The following is an 8,996-nucleotide window of genomic DNA, read 5'->3' on the forward strand; positions in this document are numbered from 1 at the left end:
CTTTCCCATTCTTTCATCATGCTTCCCTTGACCATGGACCTTTGGTGATCGAATCAGTTGAATGAGATAGATATGGAAACATTCTTCTCCTTTATGTAATCATCAATGAAATAATTGATATGTATTCCTAAGTAAAAAGTAGCATAGTAATTCATTCTAATTTTCAATACAGAATTCATATACAGTTGGTCTGAGAAAATAACTTCCTTCATCAAGTGGATCAAATGAAATCATAAATTCTGAGTTCCAAATCTCTTCTATCCAAAGGGTTTTATAGGGTTATTTACATTTTTGCCTATGCTTTTTAAAAAAGTTAGTATACCATTTTCATTATTCTTCTTATAGTAACCTTGAGAATCGTCCACTACTGAACAGTTAAAACAATTTGTGCATGGTGGCCCATGTTTGTACTTTGGGAAGTAGAAGCAGGAAAATCTTGAACTCAAGGTTAGCCTGGGCTAGGTAGAGGGCATTAGGCCAGCTTGGGCTACATAGCAAGACTTTGTCTTAAAAAAATCAAACCTAATTAAAGCAAAGGAAAAACAAAACAGCCAAAACCCAGCAATAACAAAAAGACAGATTATAACAGAAACCTCTTTTCCCTCTTACTAACATTTTTAAAGGATCTCTTAAGTAAAACCAGTGAAATTTGTGGGCATATACACCCATCGACATACAAACATCTCAGAGACAGTGACAACAGCTTTGCCTCTGCTACCTCCTTCATCTACAAGACACAAAGACACAGGCAAGCACTGAATCAAGTCTGAAATCTTTTGTTCTACTCTATGACCTAGACTTAAGAAACATAAAGAAATCCATTTTTTATTTAGTAAGACCTCATTTCTTAAAAGATAAGCTTCCGGTATATAGGAATGCCCCCGGTCACAAAACCCCCAAATTTGAGAGTGATTTTTGCAATCTATCCTGAGTACATGTACTTTGGAAAGTCTCTTAACATTTCCATGCCTGACTTTGCCCTTCTGCAAATTAATCTTGTAATACCCATTTCGAAAGAGTGATAGGAAGCTTTTGACATGTGTAACAAGGATGTTGAGATCCTCAGATGAAAGGAGCCTCAGATGTATAAAAGCATTATCCTTATTGCATGTGCATTTTCTCCTATGGTCTAACTGAGGGGAGGGATTAAGGGAGATTAATTGTGCATATGATCTGCCTAATCGGTTAAGGAGAGCACCAAATGCTGCCGACCTTCAAGCACACCAAATAAAACAGCATGTACCAAGACAGCTGCCTGAGTTTAGTTTAATGTTTCAGCAGAGGTAGAACTAAGGGAGAATGCAACAACTAAGGGGCACAAAAATAGAGCCCTAAAAATATTCATGAATATAATGTGAGTAAATACAGGAAAGATACTAGAACTTAACACAGAAGTTTTTTTATATCAATTTGTCTCCCCATATTAGTAAACTGTATGAGATGCCTAAATTTGTTTTAATTTCACTCTCCTCAAAATGGGTTTAATGAGAAAGGCTAGTTATCTCAACATTCCAGAACCTCTGTAACCTTTAGTTATACATATAATTCAATCATCGGTGTTCATTTCCTTCAGTCTCGTGGGAGGGAACTATTAAACAAATCCAGGGAAATTTCCTTGGATAGAAAGCCAGGATTATTATTACAAAGGTCAATACCTTTAGAAATTGTTCATCACCAAGACGTTAAAGTGCATTATGAGTCCTGTCCTTCAGTTTTACAAGTTCTTTCTAAGTCCGTCAACCAATCCTAGGAAGGGAAGTAATATACTGTTTTGGCTTGGTGAATATTGAAAATGTAATTTGTAATTGCTTTTCTTTCCTGCCTAATAAACCAAATGTCCTTTAACTTTTAATTATGTTTTACCTATCCATTCAGACATTTTTAAATTTATGTCAACCTGGACTTGTCAGGACACCTTGTTGGAAGCAGAATATGACTCCTATTTATCTGTCCCCTATGCAGGTGCTAACACAAACCACATGGCTTATCAGAACTTCTTTGTGTTTTATTCCTTGAATTTCTTAATGTTTTGAGACTGGAATGTTGAAATTTTCTAGTATGTAATATTCACCATAGTATGCTTCTATTAATGTTTGACTTTCGTTGGAATAATTTTTCCTTCATGAACCATTTCCAGTTTAATATATTTGATTAGAGAGAATATCATTCGTGCTGATATTTTGATGAAAAATACTATAATACATTTTTGTCAAGAAGAGGGAAAACATGGAAACTTATAACTAAAGGTAAGTAGCTAAAACATCTATTTACATTTTGTGGCACAAGGCTTTGATTGATTTGCCAATAGGGAAAAAGGGTAGTTGCTTCTATACTCTACATAATACACAATACACAATTTACTGTTACATGTGAGTGAAGAAATACTTGTTTAACTAAAAGAGTGTATAACAAAACCAAATTAGTTATGTAACCTATGGGCCCCTGGCTGATTAAATTTGTACTACTATCAGATTCACATTTTCACATTTCCTATAGGCTATTACTATACATGACTATCTGTACCATATATAGATTATATTATTCAATATATTTGATCATCTAAGTTTAGAAGAAGCATTTTCCATTGCATACGTTTTATTTGATATATCAGCTGTTTCTAGGGCTTGAGTTGCAAAATAATTTTATGTATTATATATGATAGTTCCAAGACAATGCCATGTAGAAAACTTCAGCTGTTAGAGAAGCTCCAAGTTAATAACACAATTAATTATGTACAGAAGATGAACTTGCACCATGTGTTCAGATACAAGTTCTCTTGCTTCTATCTCATGTCATTTCTCACTTACAGGGCTAATACTACAAATAGAATAGGCTGGAACATGGGAAAATATACAGAAACAGTCATTAAGGTTTACTAGGTGTCTCTAAACTGTCTTTGTTTAAGGAAGTTAAAGGACTATCATCCTTTTGATACTAAAGAACTAAGAACAATTCTCGCCCATCTACACAAAGTCAGGCATGTATAGACTTGGACAAACATAATGAAGATCTAACAAGAAAATGAAAATGGAAACATGTTCATAACCATTTACCTACAAATTAAAGTATCAGACTGATTAACATAATTATGATTTTACAGAGATTATAAAATGGATATCGTGAAACTACTAAATTCATGGAGGTACTACATATTCATTTTACCTTTCCCTCTAACTCATACTAAATGGAAAGTACACATTATATTTCATCATCATTACTATTACCAATACTAGCATCACTGGTATTATCATTACTTGAAGATTTTATATTTTAATACAATGGAGTTATACATTTGCTATTATGCACTGAGGAATAAAATAAATGGTGCTCCTATATTATTAAGTAAGGTTAGAAATTAAAACCAGAGCCTGAGGGAATAAAGCCATAAAGATCAACAGTAAATCCTTGGGCTGGGAAGGTGGCTCAGTGGTAGAGCGCCAAAGGGTCAAACTTGATCGGAATTATGGATTCCTTGTAGTTTGTCCAGCCACAGAATACCTTCATTATTTTTTATTATATTTCCCATTATGAATGCAGAATGACAGTTTTATTTTTATTTTTAAATTTCAGTTTATTTTATTGTAAATTCAATGTTCAGAGGGGTTACAATTACATAGCTAAGGTAATGAGTACATTTTTTGGTCAAATTGAATATGATAAATGCTAACTGTGTTTGCATAGTGGATATCTAAACAGTTTTCATCTCATTTAATCTCTGGGTCTGTAAGTAGCAGAGGGGTGTGCTAGCCTTGCTCCTTCTTGTAGCTTTTCTCTCATACCACTGGGACATCTACTGAGCTCCCTTTTCCTCTTTGACATCATTCCAGGGCATTATAGTGGTTTTTTAATTAGAATAAACTGTTCATAGTGTTAAGGCCTTCATACACCGAGATCTTCTATATTCTATATCTGATTTTTTTCTCTTTTCTTTTTTTCATTTTTGGGGCTTGAACTCAAGAGTGTGAATGCTGTCCCTGAGCTCTTTTTGGCCAAGGCAAATGCTCTACCACTTTGAGCCACACCATTACTTTCAGATTTGGGGTGGTTAATTGGAAATAAGAGTCTCATGGAGTGGGTGGGGGACTTTTCTTCCTGACCTGGCTTCAAACCACAATCCTTAGATCTCAGCCTGCTGAGTAATTAGGATTACAGAAATGAGCCACTGATTCCCAACTGCAGTTTTTTTTGGGGGGAGGGGTACGGTCATGGGGCCTGAGCTCTGGGCCTGGGCACTGTCCTTTAGCTCTTCAGCTCAAGGCTAGTGCTCTACCACTTGAGCCACAGCACCACTTTTGGCTTTTTTCTGTTTGCTTATGTGGTGCTGAGGAATCGAACCCAGGACCTCATACATGCAAGGCAAGCACTGTACCACTGAGCCACCTTCCCAGCCCTTGCAGTTTCTTTATTAAGGTTTTATGTATCTGTATCCAATGTTGTCCTTTCCTGGCTGTCTTTGTAAAAGTGCAAATTATACCAAAACAAATATCACATTAAATAAATATGAATGTTTTGTTACACCATTTTTATTTCATAGGAAATAATTGGCAAAAGAAGAGTGTTTGGTTCCTAGGTTGGGAGGAGAACATGGGGATGGGGATCGAGATGTTGAAATGTATGTTAATGTAACCATGATGCTACAGCAAATACAAGATGGCACAGTCATTCTCAGCCATGGTGTCTGCTGTTCAGTTTTTGTTTTTCACACCTCCGTGTACCATGGAGTTATTTCCTTCCCTAATGTTACAGATCCATTTCAGAGTCCAATGAATAAATGTCACACTTTGCTTTCTGCTTATGGAAAAACTCCAGGGCTCTCTGAAGATGTAACAATCAGTTAAAGCCTAAGCATTTATAGGAATGAAGTATGTATTAATGAATATTAAATGATAAGATAAATTGGCAAATACTGGGCCAAAGTGATTCATGAAAGCTATAACATTTATATATTCATATATATATATATATATATATGAATATATAAATAGATAGATAGATTTGTATTTTAGGGTACATGAATCAGAATTCACAAGAATGCTTGTAATTTATCTTGATTGTTAATATTTATTAATGCATCATTCTAATAAATTTTAGTACATACACTTGTAAAATTTTAATATATATTTGCACTGAGGGTGAGTAACACAAGTAAATATTGGAAATAAAAAGAGCAAAATGATAAATGAAACTCCTTCTTTACAATATTTAAAGTTTGTTTTCTACATACAACAACCTTGCAGTGTCAACATCGTTTTTGAGCTCTTTTTTCCTTAGCATTCCTGTTCTAGTTTTTGATTGGAGTCATTGCCGAAGTGTTGATATTTCAAGCAGAGGGGCAAATACTGAAGGGTGAATTAATCTAGACTTTGGATTTATTGAACCTGCTTTCTGTAGTTTCACATTTGGTTCACATGAAAAGGAGCAGAAGGCAAACCATGCAGGCATTAGACTCATTATCCTATTTCTGTGTCTTTCCATTCCCTCCTGATTCTTTGTCTGTGTACTCCTGCTGATTGCTGGCTTAAAATCAGTCTGAAAAAGTTATTGTCACTGTGGGGGCAAAAGACAAAACACAATGGACCGAAAGATACCTGGATTTTATTCAGAGACATATAAATAAGAGGAATTGAGGTAGATTTTAATCTAACTGGGTTATGAACCTAGTCTGCAGGACAAGGTCCTTTTGCAACAGGAGATTGAATGAATAGTTTGAAATTAGAGGAGCTATATTAGGCACCAGTATGACAAATAAATGATCTTCTTCACTACTGAGTCATAAACTGAAACACATTTTGTATTCCTACTAGAGATGGGAAAATAGATGTTTCAGGAAAATAAACAACAGTGATTGATTAATGATATATAATCATGAACTTTATTGCCAGGTTTGCTTTTCCATGCCCAGAGTGGGTGGGTAGATGAATGAATTCTATCAAAATTTGAAATACTAACATTTATATGAAAAATATAAAAATTTTAAGTTAGCTGGATCTCATGAGTGGAATATATTTACCTGTATATTATATTTTAATTAAAGATTATACTTAACAGCTTCAAGCTTTGTGCACACACATATATTTCTACCATTAATAGCTATGTAACTATGCACTTGTACATTAACCCATTCAATATTTATTGTGCACTTTATGTCCATCATTTTTCTTAGACATGGATCACATGTGAGTATACATGGTATCCACAACTTTGTTACTAACAAGATCATAAAAATAAACACATGAATATCTACAATATATGTACACTCCTTCGAGCTTCCAAAATGCTTCCACACACATGTTGTCTTCATTTATATAGATAACTAAATAGAAAACAAATATCAATATTGCCAATTTAACATGCCATAACACTGAGACTTTTAACCAAAAATACATGGGAAGTATGTCACAGAAATCATTCACACTCAAGAATTTTAGATGTTAAATTCATTTTCAGGAGTAACTCATCCTTTGTGTAGAAAATAGACACCGTATTTCCTGTTGATCAAGAGAAAAATAACTATGGAATAGGAGTATAGCACATTGAATTATTGGTTAATTTATCTAAAGTCATTACCTAAACACTATATAGTTTTGTTCAAAGGACTAACTAACATCAAATTCTTTATTAATGTCAAGTATTATATAACACTAATGGATGATGAGACTCTAATATATAACTAAGAAGGTAAAATCAAGTATACAATTATAAGTATTATTTCTGTTATTATTCAGGAGGAATTATTTGAGAAATCATAATCTTGTTATTAGCCATGTGTTTTAAATTGAGAATGTTCTTTTTTATTATTTTGTTTTCATTTTTGGTGGTTCTGGGACAGTCTTAGGCTTTTTCCCTGAGCTCTGTTTGGCTAAAGGTTAGAGTTCTACCACTTCAGTCACAGCTCCACTTCTTGCATTTTTGAACGTTAGTGGAGATAAACATCTCACTGACTTTCTTGCCCAGACTGGCAGGATCTGTGATCCTCACATATCAGCATCCTGAGTAGCTGGGATCACAAACATGAGGCATTGACATTGAGCACAGATTGTAGTGGTTTAAAAAACTGAATGCTTAACTCTTGATCTAGAAAACAAAAGAAGACTTACAGATGGGCACTCACACACACGCTGACAAACCAAGCACAAGATCATATATGTATGCCTACATACGTAGTCATAACATGTGCACCAGAACCCACAGTGCTTATAGCTCTCATAGGAATAGTGTTTCATACATTTGTTTTCCAGCATCCCCTAAATGTTGACGAAAGAAAAAATGTGTAGCTATCCTTAATTTGAATATATGAATTGGCATTGCTTAGAGTGACCTTCTGTTAGCTCTTAACCGGTTTTGCCTGGCCAGTTAGCCAGCCATTCTTGACTTCAGGATGGTCATCAGGGCCTAATGTCTCCTTAATGATAACCTTGTCTCAATCCTGGCGTGTTAATGGCTTCACCTCAGGAGACAGCTTCACATCTTGGCTGAAGCACAAACTCCCTTAGCTTAAAAGATTAATCAGAAGCCCGGAGCTAATAATAGCCTGGTCTTCCCACTCCCAATTTTAGTGCCTGATGACTGGAACAGGTTGATAAGTATTATTATTGAGTCATAGACTTGGAATCATCCTCAAAAGGTCATTTTGTCAATCTCCTTTCCTTGTAGAATGAAGTGAAAAAGCTATCCCATTAAGTGACCATTCACTTACAGTTGATTTTAAAATGCCTCTGTGTTCTGGATAGTTATTCCTGTTTTCCTTCTGCCAAAAGTCAGAGGAGTTATTATATGAGCATAAATGATAGTGGCACCTAGATATTTCTTTTCAGGCATGAAAATAGTAAAATGAGCGTCTATTGTCCCTGACTACAGAAGCATATGGATAAATATCAACGTCTTAGGAACAGAGTCTTGAGTCTGGAAATGAAATACTACTCAAATTTCTCTCTTTCAATTGATAATGACCAAAGAAAAGTATATGGGAGCTACATTCTCATACTAAATGGTAATAACATGTAACTTTGAAGTGTATATCTGTATTTGAGAATCTATATCTAAATTAAAATTCACAAAAATGCTTTTCATTTAAAAAATCCAAATGGGAGCTAGGAAAGTGGCTCAGTGGTAGAATGCTTGCCTTCATGCATGGGTTCGATTCCTTAGCACCACAAAAGCAGAAAAAGTCAGAAGTGGTGCTATGGCTCCAGTGTTAGAGCACTAGTCTTGATCTTAAGTGCTGAGTGACAGTGCCCAGGCCCAGAGTTCAGGCCCTGACAAAATAAAATACAAATGACCAACCAAATATGTTAAAATGTAATTTGATTTTTAGTGATAAATAGTGGAATAGACTGTATTTTGCTGAAGTCAGATTATTTGTAGAAACATTGGGAGAAGACCAATAACTCTCAAATATTTAATAAAATTTGTTCTACTATCTTCTGTGGCCAGTCATATAGGCTTATCCCACATTCTTATGGAGAACAAGAGCTGTGGCCATGTTAAGATGGATTTGAGGATTTCTTTTAATAAAATATTTAATTACAAAGTAAATGTACTCACTACCTTACGTATGTAACTGTAACCCCTCTCTACATCACCTTGACAATGAAATTATATATATATATATATATATATATGATATAACCCTCCAAAATAAATAAATAAAATTGGAACTCAACAAGGGAGATTTTTTGGGGGGCTCTAAGTGAAAATAAAAATAATTCCTAATAATAAACAGCTATATACTCAGGGCCAAATAAATTGTCTGGGAAGATAAATCCTTGATTTATTAACATGCATCTAGCCTTACTTTGCTTTTCAAAGGCAAAACAGTTTTCTAATCTTAGTCTCTCATCAATGTCAGAAATTAAAATCTGCAAAATTGCTATTTTCTAGATTTGTTCCATAAAGTTTTAAAGCTAAAGCAAACCTATCTTAGACAGGTAATATTGTTCTAAGAAATGATAAAGATTACTCACTTGACACTTCATTGGAAATTAACAATACAACTT

This window comes from Dipodomys spectabilis, unplaced genomic scaffold (assembly GCF_019054845.1).
Source record: "Dipodomys spectabilis isolate Male_0828 unplaced genomic scaffold, ASM1905484v1 ptg000024l, whole genome shotgun sequence".
NCBI lineage: Eukaryota > Metazoa > Chordata > Mammalia > Rodentia > Heteromyidae > Dipodomys > Dipodomys spectabilis.